This window comes from Daktulosphaira vitifoliae, unplaced genomic scaffold (genome assembly GCF_025091365.1).
Source record: "Daktulosphaira vitifoliae isolate Bord-2020 unplaced genomic scaffold, ASM2509136v1 Scaffold_1, whole genome shotgun sequence".
NCBI lineage: Eukaryota > Metazoa > Arthropoda > Insecta > Hemiptera > Phylloxeridae > Daktulosphaira > Daktulosphaira vitifoliae.
The window spans coordinates 60,511,983-60,537,753 of record NW_026099572.1 but is presented as its reverse complement, the minus strand read 5'-3'; the positions used below and the strand labels follow the sequence as shown (position 1 = coordinate 60,537,753).

Here is a 25,771-nt window from a genome sequence, read left to right as displayed (position 1 = left end):
TTTTTTTTTTTTTTTTCGTATAGTCCACGGGCAGTTTTTTGTGCAATTCGACGGCCCGTGGTGGTGGTGGTGGTGGTGGTGGTGGTGGTGGTTTGTCATGGGCGTGTGTTATCGAGTATATGCAAAGTGGCTATGATTGAAAAATATATTTCTTACCGATCACGACCCTTTAAAAACGCTCAGACCGCCTCGGTTTAATATTGTAACGACGGAGGACGCGGTGTGTTTACTCGGATACTATACAAACGCTGAGCGTGGGTGACGTCAAAGGGACACTTGAACTAATACATATTCACGGACCATATCAGAAGACAAACAAATGCCGTATAGTTTGTGTGTACACTCGAGTTTGAAAATCTTCTTTGAAAACGAGCAAAACCTTCGTCGCACGACTCCAAAAACAATTTTGACGTTCCACTGTTTGCTCTTTTATTTCGAGTGTTCGTTTTGCGGTCCTTTTCAGAAATCATTACCCTTTTGTGCAGGCTCATTGTAAATACTCGTGTCATGCGTATAATTGTCGTGTAATCACATACACCCAGCGCATAGACGAGAGGCCGTACGCTTATCATATTCTCAGCAACACATTCCCTGCAACGTTCGCCGGTCCAATGAATATTGTAATCGACTTTTCAGACAACTTAGACAAAAGCTGGTTAAGAACTGATGTGTATGCAGTTACTTCTCGTGTCTACAAAAATGATTGTTTTAAAACTTGTTTAACATGTACGCCGTGTAGAACTATATCTGGTAGGCATACTTTATCATATTAACAACAAGTTATAGCTAATACATATTTAATGTTGGCCGGAACAACGTGTAAAACAGATCGCGAAACAAATTCGCTTCGGACAAACACACCTACTCTGGACGCCCACGTTAAAACTTATAAAAAATCCTACAGAACACATTTTGTAACGGAATTATCCATTTGTAAGAAATGATAGAATATATTTGGAACTTGCACATTAGTATTTCAAATAATCAACTCCGCGACAAACAAAACACTTGCCTTATCTAAAGTGTTCGTTGAACTTTTATTCTTACGCCCATTTACTTATTCTTTACAATAATGAATCCAATGAATTATCTAATATAAGTGAAATATGGGTTGACTTAATACAACATTAATAACTCTACACAAATAACGTTGTAATTGGTACTGTTTTGGAATCATGTTCTGTTACAATATAGACGTAAGAGATCATTTTTAGAGTGAGTAGTAAAGGATGGGTTTATGCATTAATTGCCGACACAAAAAACAATGTCTAAGATTATAGATTATACATTTTTTAACAGTGACTTGGTCATATTAAATTATTTTTTCGCAAGTTAAATTATCTTACGTTCTATAATTTTCAAAAAAAATGTATACCTCTTTCTATCCTATTTTCCTCTAAACATTTTATTAACTTTAGTTTGTTCTAACGGAAATATATATGTTCAATCAACATACAAAATGATTGGTCTACAATGACTTTTGGCGCAGTATTTTGTAAGTTATTCAATCTTAAATATAAAAACGGGAAGCGTGAGACGGTTAATTATTATTTCTAGGCATTACTCCTCTCACCATACTAGTTCAGAAGTTTTTATCGAACAGTTATTTTCTTGGATAGATTACTTTCTAGTTTGCAAGTTGGTAGAACATATATGTTTCAATTAAAAAATCTCAAGTTGATAACATATTTTTTTAGAGGGGGGGGGAAGAAGAGGCATATATTCAATTGATTTATAGAGAGCATAGAATTTAAGATACTGTTAACTTGTGAATAGAAAAAATTATTTAACGTTTTATATAGTTAAAGATATTGCACGAGTCATAGTTAAACAGCCACTCCGTATATTAAAAAATAAATCTAATGAATAATTGAAATATTACTACTGTATTTTGTATACACCACTGTTTTGAATATGAATGAGCAACCTTTGTCTACAAATGTTCACACACTTAATTTTACAATAGTGTTTGCCCATCCTACACGCGTTTTTCATTAACATATTGACAACGGCAATTAAATTGTAAATGTAAAACCTATTAATTAAGTTTGCTAGGAACTAAAACACTTTCAACGAATATTTTGTTCGTAAAAATCATAGACACGTTTTTGAAATAATTAGCATATTGTCGTCTAAGAAATGTGCAAAAAATCAAATTTTATATTACACGAGCAGTATATTATGATCATTAACATTAATGTATCTCTCTCGGTGGTTATGCGTGAAGCTGTTTTGATGTCTGTGGAAGATATGGTAACGTATAAAATATTTGAACGCGTAATCTTCTCAGAGAGGTGTCGTTGTCCTTTCGCCGGAGTGTTGAAAAAAAAAAAAAAAACAAGAGAATTTATACGGACACCTAGAGCGTTAAACATGCACAGACATAATTAGACATGGATATATTGGTTTTTTGATAAAATATCGCGGTCAACCATCTTTCATTCATCCCACAGATTCAGCCTCGATTGGCAACCTTGTACGGCGTGATGAATAAAATTTAAACTGCCGTGAAACTCAGTCAATATAAATTGATGTTTTATATTTTTTTCAAAACGCCACAACCCGATTTCCATGGAAATGTATACACTTGTAAAATGAACGAAATAACAAATAAGTTGTAACGAAATGTTTAATATTTTATGGGCTCTTACACCGTATTAATTGTCGTATAAGTATATATATTTTTTTTTGGGAGCAAATCTCATTAATATTGTACATTTATAGTTTAATTTTTATGCGTTTTGTTCGTGGGCGAATACAGATTTTGTTTCTATATTATGACCATCTCCCGCGTATTACCATATTTTCCTAACACTTATTCTATCGTCTATGATGTGATTAATGTGGCAGAGCAGTACACTGCGCATTGTTGGCTACGGTGTTATCTATTGTATACAAGAAAATAACCATGAGAAACTACACCGGGCACCGAGGCCAAAATTGAAATAATGTGCCCAGACTGTTACTGTTGTATACCTCTGCCGCCCCGACCGATGACTAATCCGAAACACGTATCAAAAACATGTTCCACGATAAACATGTTTGTCTTTCACGGCGCGTTCATTGCACAATTGCCGTGCCGTCGTGGAAAAGACCTACACTTGCATTACAACCGTGTTTACTCAACACACACACATGGCATTGTACGCGGTGGAGATGCGGTGAATTCCTCTTGTTGCCGGCCAAATGCGTGATTCCCGTCACCTCGGCCAATCAATCATTGCACGTCCCTTCTTAAAAAAAAAACACTTCAATGTCAAATTAAGTCCATTGTACCCCAAGGCGGCCAGAGCACCGAGCAGGAAACCGACCTGTGCACAACGTGTAATGGGAAAATCCGAGTTCCTTCCTCGTGCACAGCTCTCTCTGGAAACCACCGACATCGTATACACTGTCCAAACACTCATCCCGTACTCGTATCACTGTACTTAACAATTGTTATTATTATTATCGTTTTATTACTACACGGCCAATAATCTATCACGTCCTGTAAATCGCTTGTGGGTCAACTGAAATAATAACACAACGTATCGCACACGAGCACATTCTAACAGAGACACAATTGAGGTGTCCGACCGACTGTGATAATAACATTTTTTTTCTATACATTGCCAACGGAGATATTGAGTTGACCGATTTAAAAACCGTCGGATTAGTAAGGAATCGTTTTCAAAACTGTTTCTGCTGTTGTAGGTCTTTGAAAATAATCCAATACTATGTTTTACATATATCTATATCGTTAAAAAAAAAACTCAAATATTTTTGATAATTGTTAAATATTTATTTTCATAATATATTACATTTTATATACTACTGGAAAGCAATGCTCGAGTATAAGGATTCACGGTAAATGCACAACGTGTTCATTTTAATAAAAACTTAATAATTATCTTAATATAGAACCTGTTTTTTGAACATTTTTCATTCCTAATTTTTCTCTTCCTATTTTTAATTAACCGCAGTTTGCAATAATGAAACGTAAAAACAAATACACCTGCATTAATTGTTGATTTTTAATGTGCTGCTCTGTCAATACCTTATATCCTTTGAAAACGCCATACAAGTGTAAATATTGTTATACATGACTAAATAGGGCAACGTGTTTTTTCATTAATTATTCCCGTGTGTATAATTATTAGTTTATCTTAATTATTATAAGAGTCAATAAGAGTTTGTGTGTTGAATTAGAATTTAAATAACTATTTACATAACATTATTGTAGTTGACTGTTTAGCAAGTAAAATGTATTTTTCCTTATGTCGATGAAACTTAGAGCTGTTAGTTTGAGAAATAAAAACAGATATGCCTATAGCCAAAAAATAAATTTATTCTGTACAAATGGATTAAAAAATATCTTAACTATTTATCAGACCAACAACGGTTTATTACTTTGACAAATATGGATTTTAGTATTTTATATATTTGTGCATAAGACAAAGTGTTTCATGTATTTACATATAAGGCTTTAAAATCTTTTTGATCTATAAAATACATCAAAAATAAAGTAATGCCCTTGGAGTTCATTTAATCATGAGGTGCATTTACTTAATCGTAGTTACAGTTTGGCCCGGGTCGTTTATTTCTAAGCCGCCCAAAAATAACCATTGGCAGTATCAATGTAAACATTGTTTAGGTTTTTCAAAAAAAAAAAACCGACATGTTTACTCGGTTCTATTAACCATGACCTGTTCTCACACATGCAGCTGGACCCAATAAGTTCCTGGACTCGTCCGTTTCTCCCTATCCTCACAGTGGTATTGCCATGTAGACTTTTTAAATCCCTCATTGCCAATAAATCACACGGTCTGCAAACAAGGGGCTCTCCTCTGCTCTTTCTCTCATTACATTAATGATTCTTTCTGCAAACATTTTTAAAATCGACTGTATAACTCACGTTTTGACCGAAATTTGATATTATGATATATGCGCCTCTAAGGTACATAAAGGATAAGTGCGGCGTCAAAATATTTGACTTTTAAAACAACTGACGTTTTTAAAAAGAGATTTATAAAAAAAATCATTTGAAATGTTACATCACGGCCAATTATTCAAATTGTAAAAAGCCATTTCTAATATAAATATTATACATAATTTCTACAGTGTAGAATTAAAATTTATGTTAAACAATTCTATCTTTATTTATCTATATACATTTTAGATGAGTGAGGTATTCCTTATAAAATACTTTATTACAAAATTACTTAGCTACAAAATTATAAATTACAACTTGAAAAAATAAAATATTTGTTACCCTAAGACTAATTATTGGATTAATTAATGACATTGTTAAGACATCACTGCATATAATTCACTATTTTGAGTTTGACTCCTGTATAATCTCAGCATTTCTCGTGTCATTTCAAATATTTACTTAATAAACATAAAAAGTAATTGTTGAGACATAATGTTGTAAAAACAAAAGTGTCTATAAAATAAAAAATACTTAATATTACGATTTATGTTCCACCGTCTCTGGGTCGATTCTCATGTACACTCAAAACTTATAACACTATTTCTACTAATTGCTCATTAAAAATAATAACAGTAATAAAAGATAATTGTCGAGCTAATATAATACTATGTAAATAAAGCTATGTACAAAAAAAACAAAATTAATATTACAAATAAATTAAATTTATATCTTGCCTTTATTAATATATTTTTCTCACCTAATATTTTTATTTTTAGGCCAATAAAAATAAATCGAATTCAAAACTTGAATATAACTCTTAATGACAGTACTCTTAATGTGATGTATAAAAATAAGATCATAGTAATTATTATCACAAAAGCATTTTGTATATAAATGTATAACAAATCTCTTTACTTCAAAATAATAATATAATTTTAAAAAAACTGTAAATGACTTATGAATTTAAAAACATGTGAACTATAAAATATAGACATTAAAAATAATAATATGAACATATTTTGTTGAAACTTGTTTTAATAACGTCAGAAATTTTATTGCCAATAGTGAATATTTTCTTTGGCGCGTACTAAAACGTTGACTTCCTTAAGTTACAAGGAATAAAAACTACTTGTAAGATTTTTATTATAATTTTATTAATAAATGAAGATGAAAATTTTTTTGTACTCGGCAATGATTCTCCATTTTATTTACACCAGATATGATTTCATCCGTAGAATTTTTGTTAGAAGACAATTCCTACTTTTCAACATATAAAATAAAAATATAAACTTTTAATCAAATTATTTTTTCTCTAGATTTTAACTAGAAAGTTACGATTGAAAATATCAAATAAGTCATGTAACTTTAATTTGGGGCACTTAATTTATAAAATAAGTACGAACATTGAGAATTGGGCAGCAAAAAAAAAACAATTTTTTTTCTACTCGACTAATTTCAACATTGAGATCGTTCTCCGATTTAATAAATAAAATAATGTAAGTTTCTACAAATATCATAAATCTCAAATGTATTATACTTAATTTTAAGTAATTAAAAAGATTTTAAAAATACCAGCACAAATTTAAAAGTTCTATAAAGAAATTTGATTTTTGCATGATTAAATTAGAAATGTCTAAAATTTTAATAACCTACATAGTTAATATAAAATAATATGACGTTCAATCAAAATAGCTCTTCTGCAAAAATAAACTAAATTGTTATTGTTATTTAACGGATTATAAAAATTCAATAATATCCAACAAAAAAGGTATAATTGTACTCTGTCAGCTTTTTCATTGCGAAAATGGGAATTGAAACTCCCATAATGAAAACATATTAATATTTACTTTACCAATATGATAATCACAGACATAAATTATATAGCGGAGGAGTTTTAAGGCGGCGGTTGTAAAAAAAAAAGAAAAAAAAACCCTGAGAAACCTAAAATAATTGGACTGGAATCCAAACCCTTTGAAAATTACAATATTAAAACTAAAATTTCAATATGATTTTTATTTTAGTTCATTTAGTTTTCGAAAAATAAAATAATGAATTAATTAGGAATGCTGTCAATTTTTGGTATATATTTTACATAACTAAATCGAGGTTTTATTTTCTTTTTTCGATGGCGATATCTTCAACTAGGTCAAATTTTAGTTATTTTATGGAATTGATCAGCCAATTCGGTTTAGTGAAAGCAAAGAATTTTTATGGACAGACACAAAAAAAAAGTATATCATTGTAAACAATAACTTGTCATCTTTACATCAAAGCTAAATAAATTGATAAATATTTTTATATAAAAATTGTGTTTGTTTAATGCGAACGCGTTAAAGTCCTATTTTACTAAACAAAAATTTACGATATATTTAAAAAACATTTAAAATTGTTATTAACTGAAATATCAATAAATTGAAGAACCGAAATCGAAATGATAAAAAAAATAAAACAAAAAGTCTAAAGTAACTCAGAAATCATGATATAATACTCGATTTTTTTTAAATTATAGATTATTATTTATTTATTTTGTTATGTACAAGACACATAATCAAACAGAAAAAAAAACAAATAAATATTGAGTACGCCACAGACGGCAATGAGTACAGAATATAAATACAAAATATCTAAATAATTAAATAAGTACAGCATACATAGAAGTTTAAATTATTAACATACAAAATTAATAATTAAAATACATCGCTACAAATAGATTTTAACTTGGTTAAATGGTCATTAAAGAAATCAAAATTTTTAATTAAATTGAAAAAATGTAGCATTCTATTGACCGGTGAATAATAACTATAATTCTGACGATATGAGTAACATAAAATAAATTATTAGATCGGAGATGAAAATTAGGAACATTAAAAGCAATTAGACTTAAAATTTCTGGACAATCTACATTATTATTAAGGAGATTATAAATCCAAAAAACATCATTGCATTTTCTACTGTAAGCAAGGGAAGTTAAACCAAGAGAGATTCGTATTTCATCGATCGACACATTATAATCCCTAGACTTAAAAGAAATGAAGTGTAAAAAACGTCTTTGTATAGATTCTATTCTATTAATTTCATCTATTTTATATGGACACCAAATAATAGATGCATATTCTAAAATTGATCTTACCAAAGAAATGTACAAGGTTTTGATACACAAAATATTATTGAATTCATTACAATTTCTTCTTTATTATGTTTATCTTTGAAGGAAAATGGACATAACTTAAATAAAACATTTTTCATACTACTTTTTCAATCAAAGTTTAAGCTAAAAGAAATGTTTTAATGAACTTAGGAAAAATAAAACTATTAAAATTTTATTTACATTAAAATGAATTATTAATAATAATTTTAAAAATTATAAATTTAAATATTTAAAATATTTTAATTGTAATATAAAAACTTCTAATTATTTGAGGTATTGTAAAACAGTTCAGGTGTTATTGTTATTTTATGAGCTGAAAATTTTTACTCAGAAATATCATTTCCTTTGAAAAATGTTTGATCTATATTTAATATTATTATAGTAAATGATTTAACTAAATGTTGATAATTCTATCATCGTTTGGCTGAAGATACATGTATATTGATTACACGTACTAGGCAATATGCCATGTAGTTAATAAAAAACAAGTGACTCATACTGTTTATAATTTAATAAATTATATACGTGTCACTCGAACAATATTAAAAACATAAAGAAGTAACCTTTTAACATCTATCAATACTCGTTAAGAATTCATAAACACTTATTATAATATAAATAAGTGACTATTATTATGTCGATATTGTAATTTTTCTGATGGAGTTTTAAGGGAAAAAAAAATTATAAGAAGGAGTATTCAATTTATATTTATTTATAAATAATTTTAATTTAGTCAAATTGATAAAATATGGTAGTTTTCTGAACACCAGTTGTATAATATGAACTTTAATCTCTAATTAATTAGCTAAACGACATGGTAAACAGTGTATTTGACACTGTGTACAACAAAACAGACGTTCGTTTCACACGTTCGTAGTTATGTTTTTTTTATTCCGTACAATTATTTGCCGTTGTAAAACGTTCAGATTGTCTAATAAATATTTTCCCCTCTCTATTCAATAATATTTTTATTATTTTAATAACGTTTCAATAGAATTCAAATAATTATTCATACACTACAAAAAGTGTGGCGTTTAATTTTGTCGGTGGCAAAAATTGACATCAATTAAACGGTGTAAATAACGGCGACAGGTAAAATGACATAATGTAAATAACAGACTGAATAATAAAACTGATTTATAGCCTATTGAACTTTCGTTGTTTATTTAACGTTGAAAAATGTTCAAATGGCTCGGAGATTGTTTAATTCTGACACCGATATTTTGCCCTTTTATGTGCTTTGTCGAAGCCCTTTCAGCAGCCCACATGATGAACGGCGCCTGATTCAAAACTCTATTCTAAGTCGGCGAATTATAATCTTCGGTCCGACGCTATTCATAAGTAACTTCGATTGGTTTAACATGCAAACGCTTCAAAGCGTCCGCAATGATTATTTTTCCAAACTGGGGACTGAACAAACGGCTGTCGTGGGTCGGCCGAATCAAGGCGTTAGCAGTGAACTTTATCTTGTATGTGGAAAACTTTTTGGTTAAGTTTTAAGCTGAGAATAATGAAATTAATTTTCCCATATTCGTACCGATGTGATCACACGGTGGGTGGAGACCCGAAAATATGACAAAAACCGACACCAGGCCACGAATTTATCGGCTCTTCGTGTGTGTTATCAAGTGCACTCGGCCGACGACGAACAATACGGAAACCAAAGAAAATCCCAAAAAGAGACCGCGGCGTACCAATTAAAACCTCTGCTTTTGACTACACAACGTATCACCGCGATAAAACATAAACGCGGGCGTTTTGTGTTTTTAAAAACGGCACTTTTTGACCCGGGTGTGTTTTTCCTTTGCTCTTTCGACCTAACCACCCCACCCATAAACAAACCAGGCTCGAGTTTCCTTCTGCCTGGTACAGAAATTAATCCACACACACACACACAGGCACATACACAAAATGGTCGACAACAGTTCCAAGTGAAAAGCCCCACTTCAATTTTATAAAACAATAAAAGGGTGGAGACGGCAAGCGATCCTCTCTCCTCTTTCATGTTTCGTACCATCGCGGTTTTTCTCCTACACACTTTAAACTTTACACACCCACTCCTTTAGGTTCACTATTTTTCTCGTTTTGTTCGCTCTTACACATTTTCTTGCCATTGTAATTTTTTTTTTTTTTTGACAAACCCGCTTAATTATCATCCGGGGACTGCGTTTGGATAATAATACATTTATTTATAGTAGTACATCGCTGTAGCAGTACCGCATGTGTGTGTTGCCGGCCCAATTGTTTAGTGGTCTCGTTAAAATTCTCCAACTGCCGTGGGAGACTCGCATTTACATTTAATATTGTGACTGAGGCGAGAACCGCTCGAATTGTCAGCGGAACGTTTTTTTGCGGCCGACAAAAGCCCTTGACGTACAAAGGTACGTACTTGCCGTCACGGTCGCTGAACTATTTTTACAAAATACCGACTTCCAAGTGTCCGCACGTTGCTTTTGCCCTCATCAATTAAAATAAACATGACTTATTATTAAATCTTAATGCTGTAATTGAATGGTATGCCATCTTTTGGTAGGCATGCATGTATAAATAAATTACCAGCAGCAGCTGATACTGAAATTTTTTTTTACTAATTTTGCAGCAATCGAATCGATTATGCGCAATGGAGTCCGGCGGTTCAGATGCAACGGATTTCTTAGACGGAACGTCTTAATTTTGTGTTATGATAAAAATCGTGTGCTCTTAATCTCGACATTAAAATATTTGAGTAATCTATAAAAAGGCGTTAGGCACGTTGTGTATGTATTTAGGTTTACAAACTCAATGTTGTTAAGAGGTACTGATTTTATAACAGAATAAGAAGCAGTCCAAAATAAACACAGAAATCGTTTTAAACGTTGAAAACACTATACACGTCGACCTTGTAAAACAATATAATTGTAATTTTTATTTCAGTTTAATAAAAAGACACACCGCCGCATTGAGCGAGTACTTAGTTGCTGTATACTAATACTAATCTGAATTTTCTTAAGTCGTTAAAGTTATCAGTACTTAAGATTATACTCTCAAAATGTACTTTTATTACTAGTGTACACTTAAACAAAATACTTTTTGTATCATAGACACACCCAAAACATAATAAAGGCATTTAAAATGTAGTCTTTTAATGCGTCTAATTAAACATACGATACTTAACACTTAATATAATTTATAGTTTTAGCCAACGCTTGTCCAAGATCGATGACTTTTGGTGGTTTAAACGAGTAACTTTTAAATAAATATTCATAATGTTAAGTATAAAATTGTGTTTGACAACGCCAAACAATATAAATTTTTGAATAGGACGTATCCAATAGTCGCGTGCCAATTAAATCCAATTATCAAATCCAGTGTCCGCTATTAATAAGATTCCAAATATTTTTTCAAATAAAGTTATATCTTTAGGGAAAATCTCATCTTACATAATTAGAAATCAATAGTCACCTAAAGTAAGGGACTTACTACCGAATTAATTATTTACTTAGGTTTAAATTGTTGAAAATTATTTAGATTCATCACATTTGTGCAAAATATCTGTTTTCTTCAAATATATCACAGTCAAGGCGAACAACATTTTTACTCGGTCTTATTTTTGGTAAAAAGTCTATCAACTACATATTAACTAAAAAAGAAAATAAAATGTTTAAGGTTTACAATATTCAAATGTATTCTATAGGTAATTTTGCTATTGATTTCAGATCTAATTTCAGATTTTTCCCACCGCGTCTAGTTCTTGAGATAATTACTAATTTGTCACATTAAGCAATGACATACTTATATTCATTAAAAGTTTTTTTTTTTTAATATTCAAACAAATAATGGAGACATATAAACCTAATTGTGTTATAACTATCGTGTTGAGCATAAAAATTATGTAAATTTGTGAATTTATAAAAAACTGTTCTGACAAATCATCTTGAAGAAAAGTATACGGATTTGTCAGAATCTCGTGGGACACCCTGTATATGTATTTAATTTAAACGCAATTGTGCTTAAAGAATATTTATGACAGAAAAACGGCAATTTATAAGAAACCTCTAGATTTGTCTATGAAGATTTCATTTAATTTTTTTACAAGTGAGTATCATGCGCAAGTGTAAAAGCCCAAAGCGACATCGGGTTAAGCAGTGTCAATTTCACACGATTTTTTACGATATCATTATATATTGAATTCGAATAGTTTCGAGAAAAAAATGTTTATGAATTTTTTTAATGTATAATTATCACTTAATTACTAATAAGTAATTATCTAAAAAATTATATGCGACGAAACAAGTTTGAAATCAGATTTGGAATTCGAGTAAATAACTTGTAAACTTTTTTTTGTTGTGTATTATTTGTATCTAAAATTAATTTGAGGTTTAGCAAATATAATCAACTGTTTGCATAATTCGACGCTGTCGATAATTTAAAAATGTAAAACGCTCTGATTTTTTTTTCATTAATTTTCAATCAACTCCTAAAGTATTTAAACTGTCGAATTACAACGTGACGTTATAAAGTTCTACAAGCTAATATTACTGCAGGTACAAAACGGGGAGCCAAACTCGTGTACCGCAATACAAACTGGTGTGGCCAAAGAGCATTTTTTTTCCTCGGCCACAAACGAGCGCTTTTCTATTTTCAACCTCTTTGGCTCGGGCGGCGAGCTATAAATCCATCGACGGGTAATTTTTCGGAAGCGCACATAGCAAAATCGTTTGCAGACGAACGAGTAACATAATGGCGTATACCATTGGAATCGGTGCCAAATTCTGTGCCGCAGTGTTCACACCTGGTAAAACTTCTTGTGCGTCTTTGCCGCCGGCCCGTTCCTCTTTTGATAATAATAATAATAATAATCGTATCATTATTATTATAACGTACAACATCAAAGACACGCATCGTCTGCGATAAGTCTTGTATGATGTCGCAGACCCTGAGAACACGTGTGATGGAGACATTTATGAATCCGGCTCACGAATAAATATTATTAGTGCTAATTGCGTCCGCCGATGACGGAATGCTCCGTGCCTTTGATATTATTATTATGGTAACAACATACGCGCGCGTGTGCGTTACCGTTCGACGTGTTACAACACACGTTTCTACTGGGCCGTTGTAAATCATTCGTCGATTTTTCGGTACCGCTGTCGTTCACGTACGCCAGGACAGGACACCGACGCGGAGCAGTGCACCGCGTTCGTGTATTTTGGGCTTTTATAGGTGAACACGTGTGAAGGCTACGACGACAAAAGATCACGGGGCGCTCAGCGCAAACACGACTGTGATATGATATTACAGCGATTTTATTTTGCGTTCGTGTGCGTTAAACGTTACACTCGTTAAGCAAAAACCGACTTGAGCGCGCGTTTCAACCCCACGAGGAAATATGTTCTTTGTCACGTTATCGGCCCCGAGGCGTCATGTTATGGATTACCCAAGAAAATTACGGAACAGCGACGACTGACATTCGAGAAGCGATAATCGGTCGGGAAAAAAATCAAACCTCAAAAACAAACAACAAATGTGTTCAAAACTTGAACGTCAGACGAGTCTATTGTGCGACATATTTTTTTCTGGTCTACCAAAATGAAAATATTATGCGACATAATTATAAGGCGATCATTCTAGACGATCTGTACAAAACTCTAGACTTCGGAATAGTAAAAAAACACTGTCGATAAAAGAAAAAAAAAACTGTTATTTTTCACGCCCTAAAGATGATATCGGCAAAGTATCAAATTTTTTAATTAACTCGCGGAATAGAAATCGCATAGTTAACATAAATAAATAATACACGTGTAAATTATGTGACGATTCGCATTCAGTGTACGGTATCATAAGTGTGGGGGCTCTCATTATAAAATCAAATTTATTGATTTTTTCTAAATCATATTTCTAACATATAAATGATATTAAATACAGAACTGTTTCAATTAATTTAATTTGTGTAGGATAAATTGTTTTATTTTTTAAAAGTCATTTATAAGGAAAAAGTTGAACACGCCATTTTTGTTATATTTGTTTTTTAATATTATGTTTTTTTACACATAACACTGCATCAATTTCAATGAGTACAATTAAACGTAGTGTATAGAAATATTCGTTTCACATTGAATTAGTTAATTCAATTCAAGTCGAAACTTAATATTTTAAATATTCAATATTAATATTTAAAATATAAATAATTAAAAATAATTGCGCATAATTTGCACTTTGTGTTTTTCATTCTAATTTTATAAATACTAAATTTAACAGAAAAAACATAGTTTCTCTTATTTACTAATCCCACGTTTCAATGTTATTATTTTTTTTTTTTTAGTTAACACTGAATAATTCATAATAACAAATACATAATATTTTTCGTAAAAATATCATTTTTCGTTATTTTTATAATAACACAAAATTTACTTTGAAAAATCTAAATGTACGAACATGTTTTTATGCTAAACAAGCAAATGTTTCAACTAGAACATTCATATTTTACCAGCGACTTGCTAGGAAAAACACATTTTGTAATGGAGAACGAGGCGAACAAGTGTAGTACAAGAAGTTTCATTTTCGGTAGTTGGGGTGATGATAACAATTGCCCTCAATACCTAAAACAGTCTGCTCGCTTATAGAGGAACACCAATAACAATAATAATTATTACAAACATTGTTTATAAAGCGGCGGATACGACAAAATGGCGTGTACGCTGTACAAGAGTCTCTCTCGGCACATCGCCACTTTAGGATGAACTTTAATAACTAATACAGAAGCACCGATGTTATGAAATGTATATATATAAAGTATATGACGATGGTTTAATCATCGACAGTGTTTACATAAATTATCATAAATTTCGTGTTTGACGTTAATACCATTGATTTCGTCAAAGTAAATTTACTATTCAAAGCATCCCATCTGAAAGTTTCCCTAAACTTTTAGACGTTCAGAACACCGCGTTTATCGGTTACCACGAAACTGATATGTGTAAAAGATATGTGGAAAGCTAAAAGTACAACTCTACACTATTGTTTCGAGCAATGATTTTATTGTTAAATTATTAAGCTGTACACGTGTTGAATTAGTGATTTTCCATGGCAATAAATGATACATAAGGTACCCTATTTTTATGACCTTGTTACAGCGATTGCACTGCTCTAATGAAGGATAGGTTATGATTCAATTACAACTGTTCAACATCTGCGAATGGTACGCCGAAATAGTTATTATGGATTCATTAGGTACTCTAACAGTACATCAATTATGAATAACAAATAAATAAATTTCAAAAAAAAAAAAAACGTTTTTATACATTGTAGCACTATAATATGGTTATTAGAAACCAATTTCCTTGCGCGTTTTGATTTGCTCTAACAATATTTGAACACGTTTATAATTAACTATTTATGTTTTATGTTGTTATGCGATGTGAACACTGTAAGGTTATTAAATATAAAAGTATTGCAATGAAACCACAGTTATTACATGTCAGTGTTTAAATTCAGACAGAGGTAGTAATTATTGTAACAATTTTAATAATGAAACAGGAGGATTCAAGTGCGTTGTTTAATTATTAGGTTATGCATTTTAATGTAAAATGGCATTGAACATATTTTCATTAAAGAAAACCATTGGTTTCAGCAATTACAGGGTGATCGATTTATCGTTGACCATTTCTTCTATAATCATAATAATTTAGAGAATTTATTTTTTCGCTTATTTAACAATTTTAAATGGTTAAATACTTTTTATGTACATTACTTGTCCTTTATAAGGGCACCGACTTAATTTTTTTAAACGGTAACAAACCTATTTTACTAGCTTATTTAATAGAAAATTATCCAACTAAAAGAACAGTAATTCAGGAACTACTGAAGTAGTTCAGGAGTTATGAAAATGTTACACGTGGATGGGGAAGTTTGTGACACTATGTCATGATAAAAATAACATTTTTAATAACTCCCGAAAAGTTGTTATCGATCAATAATTTTTTTTATTGTATCTATGAAATATTTTAGATAACATATAATTATAACTTATTATATTAATTGAATATTTTGCTATTTGAAAAAAACAAAATTGACAACTTAATAAGGTTTATACGATAAACATAAAATATATTTTATGATTTATTTTTTCGCTTATTAACATATCAAAACATAAGTACAAAAAAAAAAAAAACCAAAAGAATTGTCATTTTTATTTTTCGATTAATTAAGTGATTTATGATAAATAAGCCATTCTGTATATTTAATTTCTATGCACATGTCTTTTATTGTACTATTCTAAATTTGTTCATCGGGGGAAAACTTACGCTAAAATTTGTCTGACCTAAAAAAATAAATTAGTAACAGTATCCAGGAGGTATGTGACTGCTTTAGATTTATAAATTAGTTTTTACACGTATTGGTTTTACCAAGTCCGTTACAATTTGAATTAGCATTGAAAAACAAATAAAAAGAATTTATAAAATGAAAAATGGGATTTTCTGCTTTTTAAAGAACACGAGTATATTATTAGGTTAAAAATATTATCTGACGGTTAAAGTTTAGTTGCATAAATATTGAAATGGATTATTAATGAATCGATGGTACAGTAGTGATTAACATAAGGTTTTGATGAATAATCACGACTGGAGTTGGAACAAACAGCTCAGCCAGACACGACAGTAAAAACCGGCGACGGACGTGTCCACTGAAAATTGGCTATTTACAAGCTGAAAACAATCGGATGTCGTAATGATAATTATTCGAAGAGACGTGGAGAAAATCATAACGTTCGGAAGCGGAACAAATAAGAAAGACACACGCACACAATTATGTATTCCGCGTTAGTATACCGTTCCCCCTCCCCCTCACACTTTCTTTACAATGTTGGCGCGCGCGCGGTCGCTAAATTATTCGTTTTTGATTTGATTTTTTTATATTGTAGTCCGGTTGTCGTTTGTTACCGTCTAAGCACGATACATGTCCAGAAAAGGTTAAGCCATGCAGACAACGGCCGGAGGGTTCAACGGTTGCGATCGTGACACCCGAAACGTTACACTCGTCATGGTCTTTAATTGGCAATGTTCGTATTGACTTGCCTATCAATCGACCGGAGGAAAGCACCTATTGGAGTTACACTGACGTGGAATATTAAACAGAATGGTGACTTTATATCTGACGACGTCATTTTTTACCGGTCGTTATCGCACACTTTGTGTGGACTGCGTTCAGCCAGTGCCGCCGATTTAGCGCACGAGAACAACACACTCGAGTCGATATGAGCTTGTCACGACACAACAATCATTATTAATATATAGTGAAGCTATTGCGGTTACTGTGTTAAATAACGTCCAAGACACATTTCTAATGTCGATCTTAAGTGGATCCGACTGCAACGTTATTAGGCTATTCCACAACTTAACCAACCTCATTTGCCCTAAACTTTGTATATGAAAATACATTGCAACGTGATGAAATATCACATCTATGATACGCGCAATCATCGCTGTTATCATATTTCAATTAAATGTCATTTACCTAATCATGGCGACCAATCACAGCAAGTGCCAAAATAAATAAAAAAAAGCGTTTTATAATACATTAGTTATTCATGAAAAGCTAATTTAGCTAGACGATAATTACTAGTTGATAAAATATTTATATTCTAAAGATGAATTGTTATTATTCGTATTTATGTATTTGTTTACTTGGAAATATTTTTTCTAAAAATAAACAAACCAAAAACTTTTCACACCTTAATTTTACACATAAAAATCTGGTTTTGTAAAAATATTACTATTGTATTTCTTAACAGATTTTCGTAAAACTAAAAAAAATGAATTATTCATAAAATAATTTTGATTTATTATTTAACAGTAGACTGATACTCGCAGTAAAACATTGTTCAACATTTCATATTTATTTTTCTATTAATTGTTAGATTTTTAATACACGAGTGAACTTTATATTTAACGATATTAAAACCTTGAAACTTTGTTTAATAACATGTCCTCTAGAATACTGTAAATATCATAATTTAATATTATATGAACGTTCCATTTAAATATTCCATTATATATAAAAAAAGTGTATGTCCGTACACTTGTGTGAATCTATCATGTTATGATTATTTCATCTGTAATGACATACGCTGTTTGATTTAACGATAATAAAAATACTGTTATTGAAAAGACTATCGTAGTTTACTTTTGTTGACATTAATGGCTTTATAATATTCTACGGTTTAGTATAATAAGATCCCTATGAATATGTCAATTAACCGATTTAACATTAAAGCATTCAATCCGTAGATACATTCTGATTTTATATGAAGAACACCAATTTTTTTTTCAAACCGCGCTGGCTTCAAATTAATTAGATGTGTTTGCCTCTAGTTAATTCCGTCTTAATTAGAAATAATATTATTGTCGATTTGTGCAAAATAAACACTGAAAACACGAACGATGCCACCAATTTCTCCTAATTCTAATGTTTGTAATGAAATTTTTATATTGTTGCTATCCGTGTATTTAAAAAAATGAATTTAGAGGGATTTGCAAACGGTTTAATGAGAAACAACATAGCGGTTGTGTGCCAAAAAATATAAAAACCACTAAGCATAAATATTTCTATTACTTGTGTGGAATAATTAAAAATGCATATAATTAAAATTAATTTGCATTAACTATCGAAACTAAGTTTTTGAGTTATATTCACATGATAATGTACAGAGAAAAACGTAGTTGTACTTTTTCTGGTTCACAAGCGTGGTAAATTAGGCACCTACTTGAAGTGTATATTTTGAATTTTGAAACAATCTCAATGTATGAGTGTATACACATATCATACATATACAAACAGAAATGATCAAAATACATAATTATTAAAACTACATTGAAGTTCTGTGAGCAAACGTTACTCTGATGTTAATCGTATAAATTACCCACTTTATATAATGAGAAGGCGCCAAACATAAAGCGCAATTCAAATTTAGAGTATATAATTATGTTCACGTATATTCAAATTATGAGTGCACATGAACGAGTATTTCAAAATTTACAAGTATGATGTCGTGTAAAACTTGTTGTACAGATGCCCCTCCCCATCAATATGTTTTTGCACGGGATGTACGTTTCCTTGCCCTGTACACGCAACAATGACATTTTTATCCCAACTGACCACCGCCGTGATAATGCAAAAACACTTGACAAGACCGAGGCGCATTTTTTTGATCACACAATCGCGGTTTTTGAGAAAACAGTGTTACTTAGCCACCCACGACGACCGCGAGACCGTTTTATTTGAGCACCCGTTTTATACATTTCACCTGCTATTATTGTGATACATACAAAGTGTATTGTAACTGTATTTTTCTCCGGAACAGTCTTATCGAAAAGTCATTCTCGATTAAAACTAATATTTTCATAGTGAATCAAATTTCTCAGTAAATGTGAATGTTCAGACACTTGTTAAAATTCAATGTAGTATCATAATCGAAATTATTATTTTTTTTTGATGTCGAGATAATGTTTTATTTTTCATCCGTCTTGCAGTATATTAATATTCAAAAGTTTTCTAAAATACTTCCTCGACGATTATTAATAGTTTTTATTAATTCATACACGAGAAAAATATTATAATATCACGAGGAGATCAGAAAGCATAACATTTGTATAACACAAATTTAACTGAAAATTAAAAAGTAAGACTCAAGAAAACGAACATTAGCTATTATTCAACTTGTACGCAATAAATAAAATATATTATTATAACTCAAGCTCGTTTTTCAATTCAAATGACTTCAAAAGAGTTCTCATTAAATTTATAACTGAATTTTCGGTTGATCGATCAAACAAATAACTAATGACGAGACTAAGATTGTATCATTGTCCGTAACTTCAACCACGTCATTCTGGCTACAAGAACATCCCCTCCCCTCACATCCAGCCACCGGGTGCCCGGCGTCTGCTACGTCTCCATCCGTCTCTGCGTTGGTAAAAAACATATACATGTATTCCGCATAGTCGGTCATCGTCGTACGTCTAAATCCAGGCCACCGTACCTGCACAAGAACAATGGACTGTGGCAGTGTAGAGCAAGTACCAACTATCTGCCCACCCACCAACTGTCAACTAATGAAGACATAATTTCTGCTTATCCTTTGTCCCCCGACAAAGATCCCACGCGGCCTCTATATAATCGACTTGCACATACGTAGTCATACACACATATATATATATATATATATTACATGTACATGAAATAGTAATATATGGCCGACTCGGTGACATGCATAGGAACACATGCTCTTTCGATACGCTGACGATCCGCGGACATGACTGATGGGACCCGGTTTACTTGAGAACTATATACTCACACAAACACCAAGTTGCACTCGAAACGGACAGAAAAAATAAATGATGATAATAATAAACATTAGAGTTACATAGGTACGTATAAAAAATCTTCACAACAGTCGTCTGCGTTCATTGTGAGTGCTTTTTTTGCTGCTCTCGATCAACATGAAGACTATACACATAGCGACGTCGACGGGAATGAGATTATAACGACGACGACGACGATGACAATAACTATGAACAGTTTTCGCTGGATGATGTACGACCGGCGCGGTAAACAACTAGTGATTTAGAAACTTACATCGTCAAATGAAAAAAATAATAAAAGGATCAAGTATTTTGCCCTATTAGAAGTACGCACGTCAATACGACCAAAGCCAATTCGAGGAGAGGCAGTGTAAAGACTAGTCGGCACCGCGGTCAGGATGGTCACTCACAATCGGCAAGGACTCCACCGACAAGACGCCACCATATATCACTCGATTGATTTTATCTAAATTTCTACAACGCCAAAGCTGTTGGTATTGTTTTAGAATCGATCTTAAGCATCTCCGTCGCAGGATAGAACAAGACTCGAACGATTTAATTGCTCGAGATGTTTTCTTTGATTTTGAGTTCCCAATCCTATACAAACTGAAAACAAAATATTCATTACTCTTGGGCAATTTCAATATACCTTGTCGTGTCTGTCAATGTTAACATACCTATCTAGAAATGACAAGGCTTACACAGCCGAGTATCGGACGATTGAGATAAGTAAAAGAGCAAGAAAACCTTTTTTAAACGTACTCTGTTTCCCAAAGTGCACGAACCGCCGACTTCTATCTCGTTTTACGCATACACCGGAGTAGCTCGACGTTAAATAACATACTTAGGACCCTATTCAGTGGTCGGTAAGAATATTAAATGGGTAAGTAATGTCATTATTTACCCAACGTCTACACCTCGAACCAGTGTGGACGTGTTCGTTTGTTATACACGATGATTTTTTTAACACCAGCCATACGATCTCTGATAAAATTTAGTAATGTGTCAGAAAATTATTTTCGGTATTTTTAGTTTCACATGTTTCTTGAATCATCAATTAATTATTGTTTTTTAATTCATATATTACGAGTATGTGAACTTTATTTTTTTAAATGGCAACTAGCATATTTAGACCGTAAAATGAAAATTGAATAATCGGTCGAAGACAACTTTTGACCAATTATTTCGAAAGTTATTACCATTTTAAAATAGAGACTGTGGGTGTGACAATTTTTATCACCGGACATTTTTAGACTAGACATTAAATAATACCAAAAACATATTTATTAACGTAATTGTTATTTTAAAAGGAAATCGAATGGCTGCTATTAAAAGAATTACTCTGTACACAAAAAGTGTAAAAGAAAATTATTTCCTCAGTTGAGGTCAATAGCGGATTTCTACTGACTTGATTAATAATTTTATAGAATGCGAAATTCTCGTCTTAAATTTGGCAGTGTAATTCATGTGCTCACAATGTGTGGAAACAATCAGCCGAATGAAATAATATCTGAACACCGCAGCGATTAGATTTACTCTTACAAATTATGTAACCATAATTTTATTTTATTTTTTATATAAAAGTGCACATTTTAGTAACAAGCCGTGGCAAACACAAATGCGACACTATTGTATTTTTTTTTAGTAATTTAACACGTTGATTTTGTATCTGGACTAAAACAAATAAATTAGAATTGACAATTTTACACTTTGAAATTATCCATATCACATAAATCGGTACATATAAGTAGTAAAAAAAAAAAAAACAAAAATAGGTACCATTTCGTCGACAAAATAATAAATGCATCGAATATGCCGTCGTTTTTTGATGGCCATTGATAAAATGCTAATTCGGGAGCCGGTTAAAATGAATTACTGCTTTTCTACATACTAAACACCATTTGTCGCCAAATAATTAGTAGTCCAGTTAATGTTTGAATACAATACGCAGCAGTTTTTCTTTGTTTTCGTAAAATAGTCGGAATGCCGTACCGCAGTACATTGTTACGAACACGATTCGTGTAAGTACTGTAGGCCGGTAGTCATAAGTCATAACCGAGTTACTCGCCTTAACCATATACGTGTTCGCAGTCCATTCAAATTGTGGTGTGTTATAATAATTCATGAAAAATAAAACCAACGTGTCTCGATTATTAAGCAAATAATACGAATTCATTAATTGGGCCATACGTTTATGCGCTATACAAAAGGAACCCATTTGTGTGTTAATTATATTTAACCCGTACACGATCTCGTTTTGTAACGTTTTCGTTCGAGTTAATAAAAAAAAAAAAACCCTCCATCTTGTAGCACGGTGTTGGAACGTTCGTTAGTTGTACTGTTTTATTACTACCGGATGAAATCATTCGGACGAGATGGTCCCGACTTGATAAAAAACAAAAAAATTATTCGACCCGTTCGACAGACCGTCTTACTTGCTGTAAATGCATCCGAACGTGTAGAATTTTATGATCGCAGAGGAGGCGGCAGCTCTTGAAAGTGTCTGGTGAGCATTTTTAAAGACTCCCAATCGTGTGAAATTTATCGGCGTAGGCGTCCGCAAGGAAAATGCGCACTTTGAACGGAATTTCAATTTTATTTTCGTGTAACGCGCATAAAAAAAAAAATGTTGCGCGCCTATTAAATTAATTTAAGTGACGGTTTATGCGCGTTGAAGATGTGCGTATACAACCGTGTACTCGTATAAGACCCGACTTGTGTCGGTACTTTATGTGGCTCGCCGGCAGTAAAACAATGCCGTCTAAAAGTTTAACAACAATTTTCATGGGCTAATACTTTGCACTCGGCTGATCGCATACACTAGACGACAACACTGTCAGTTCGAGCACAATGGTTTTTTGTCGACTAAACGGCGGAATCCAGAAGCTCGTATCGACCGGAGACGTGTAAGTGAAAGGCGTTGCTGTTTTGTAGATTTGCCGGTAAAAAACGTCAACCGCAAGTACGGACCCGGTGCAGTTCCTTTGTTGGCGTCCCGTGTAATGTCTTGTACTATGTGTGTACCGGATTATCGATCCGAACAAGACCGGCGTGGGCAGTGGACAGACTCGGTAGCGCATTGTCTTGCCGGAGTACAATAATCGTTCGACCTTTGTGTTATAGATTTTTTTTAACAACTAAAACAACGTGACTGTGTGGTCGCTGCCATTTCGACCCTCGCATAAATCCTCCGGTCCTCTTACCGGAGATTTTCTCTCTCGTCGTCGTCGTCGTCGTGTTAACGACTCGACACATTTTTGCTACGCTAGCTGCAAATGACATACACTACTGCGGCCGTACAGTCCTCATGATGTATATATATATATATTTCTGTACGACATTTTTACGCCCACCGCAACCATCGACGACGAGCGCAGTTTTTTATTTTTTTTTTTCATTCCATTCCACCCGCACTGATAAACGACACTCATTTAATATCCGGCACTTATAAACGCGAACACACATCAACCGAACAGTGTTATATACATGTGACACACACCAGTAATAATAATAATAATAATAATATAAGCATTGCGGGATGATTCCCTTCTCCTCGGTGTTTGCATATTAATGCGGTACGCGTGTCGGGGGGTTTGGGGCGGAGTATGAAAAAACAAACAAAACGATTCCTTTCGTCATCGTCACCGCTGCTTTTTTACATTGGCACATTAAAAACCGCCAGAGAAGCGATTAATTTCAAAGCCACCAGAACAATATGTATCTGTTCCGGGCACGGCCAATTTTTTTTTCGTCTGTTTGTTTTATGGTATTTTTAAAACACAACGTATCGTTAACACAACTCCACTCGGTACGCTATTCTTCATTTTCCAATGCATTTAACATCATTTATTATCAAAAACAGGACTGGGAACCAAAATCCTTTGAAAATAGTACACCCGAAATCTACACGAAACGTAAAAAAAAACATTACTTTCCTCTAAATTTCCAAGAAATATATTGTCAAACTACTCCGATCGGTGTGAAATATACGAAACAAGGCAGTTTTTTCACAATAAATATTTTGCAAGGTGAAGAAATGTAATGATCTACCCGTTTTCCAATAATAACATGATACATCTGTACGAACGACTTTACTTAATCTCCAAGTTATTACCGTTTAAAAATAATGTTTATTTAATGACTGCTGCAGTCGTCTGCCCGTCAGTCGTCGTCGTCATCATCAGTGGGGATTGCAAATATATAACCTCTGTCACACATGTTGCACAAGTTCAGATCATCGAAGCAACGTTTTGAAATGCATAAAAGAATATAATTAATGAGTTTTGAAGAAAAATTATTCACTCGCGTTACTGGAAAACGCGATTCCTAAAAGGACATGTGACAACTGAAAACGAGTTGTAGTCATTAGCGCATAGCCGATGATAAATTAAAATTGATACACTTCAATGCAAATGTCTGGTCTAGTGCATGTGCCATTTAAATTAAATGCAGCCAATAGTTTATTTTTGTCTAGTGTGAATTGCAAAAAAACCAATGGTCGTACCGATTAAAAACTCAGACGGAAAACAAACTCGTGGTCGTTTACCTATTTCGATGAATTATTTAAAAATTTTAAACAAATTGTTGATATCCGGCTAGAAATATTGTTGCTCGACGATTTGAAAACTATCTTGTTACAAACGCTATTTGTTTCGACTATTTTAGTGGAGCTTGTTAAAAATGCGTGCCCAAGTTAGATACATGTTGTTTGCATGTAGTAACTCGGCCGTTTTAAAATGTAAAAGACGTGTAGACGTTTTTCAAAAAAACCAATCGTTGTTTTCAAACTCATTTGCCAAAAACGTATTCAACGTTTTATTGTGATTTCACATGCGTCTTGCGCTTACCATGTCCGCGAACACATTGTGCATGACGTTGCTAAGACAATGCCACGAAACTCCAATGTAGTTGACAGTGTTCCATTGTATGCCGACCGGCACCACGACATTCCTAAGTTACACACACACACACACACACACGACTGTAATTGCAAACAGATGAGCACAACGGCCGAGCAAAAGACAATCGAAAAACAAATTAGTCGCTGGACTTGTGTACTCGACGGTGTTGGTGGTCTCGGCCGTGTCGATTTGTTAAAGACTCGCTTTATCTTCGCGCCACCATCTTCGGAGAGGTGTAAGGAAAATTTTTTCACTCGTTCTCACCTCCCCGGCGGCGGTGCACACTGTGATTTACGACTTGCGTCACACAATTTGGGCCCCGGAATGCCGCAACAATGCCCGTACCTCGGCAACATAAACTCGACTGTCCGCGTACGCATCGCACACTGCATTCTTTTCACTAGTTTAATTGGCCATTATAAATCCCTAACAGATAATTCACACCGCGATTGTTTTTGTCGCGCGTACACTT

General features: G+C 32.7%; 1 protein-coding gene across 5 annotated transcripts in view; it reads right to left on the bottom strand.

The window, feature by feature from the left end:
• Window positions 1–25,771, bottom strand: part of LOC126894396 (uncharacterized) — a 350,657-nt gene that overhangs the window by 160,463 nt on the left and 164,423 nt on the right. The gene's annotated exons all lie outside the window — the stretch shown is intronic.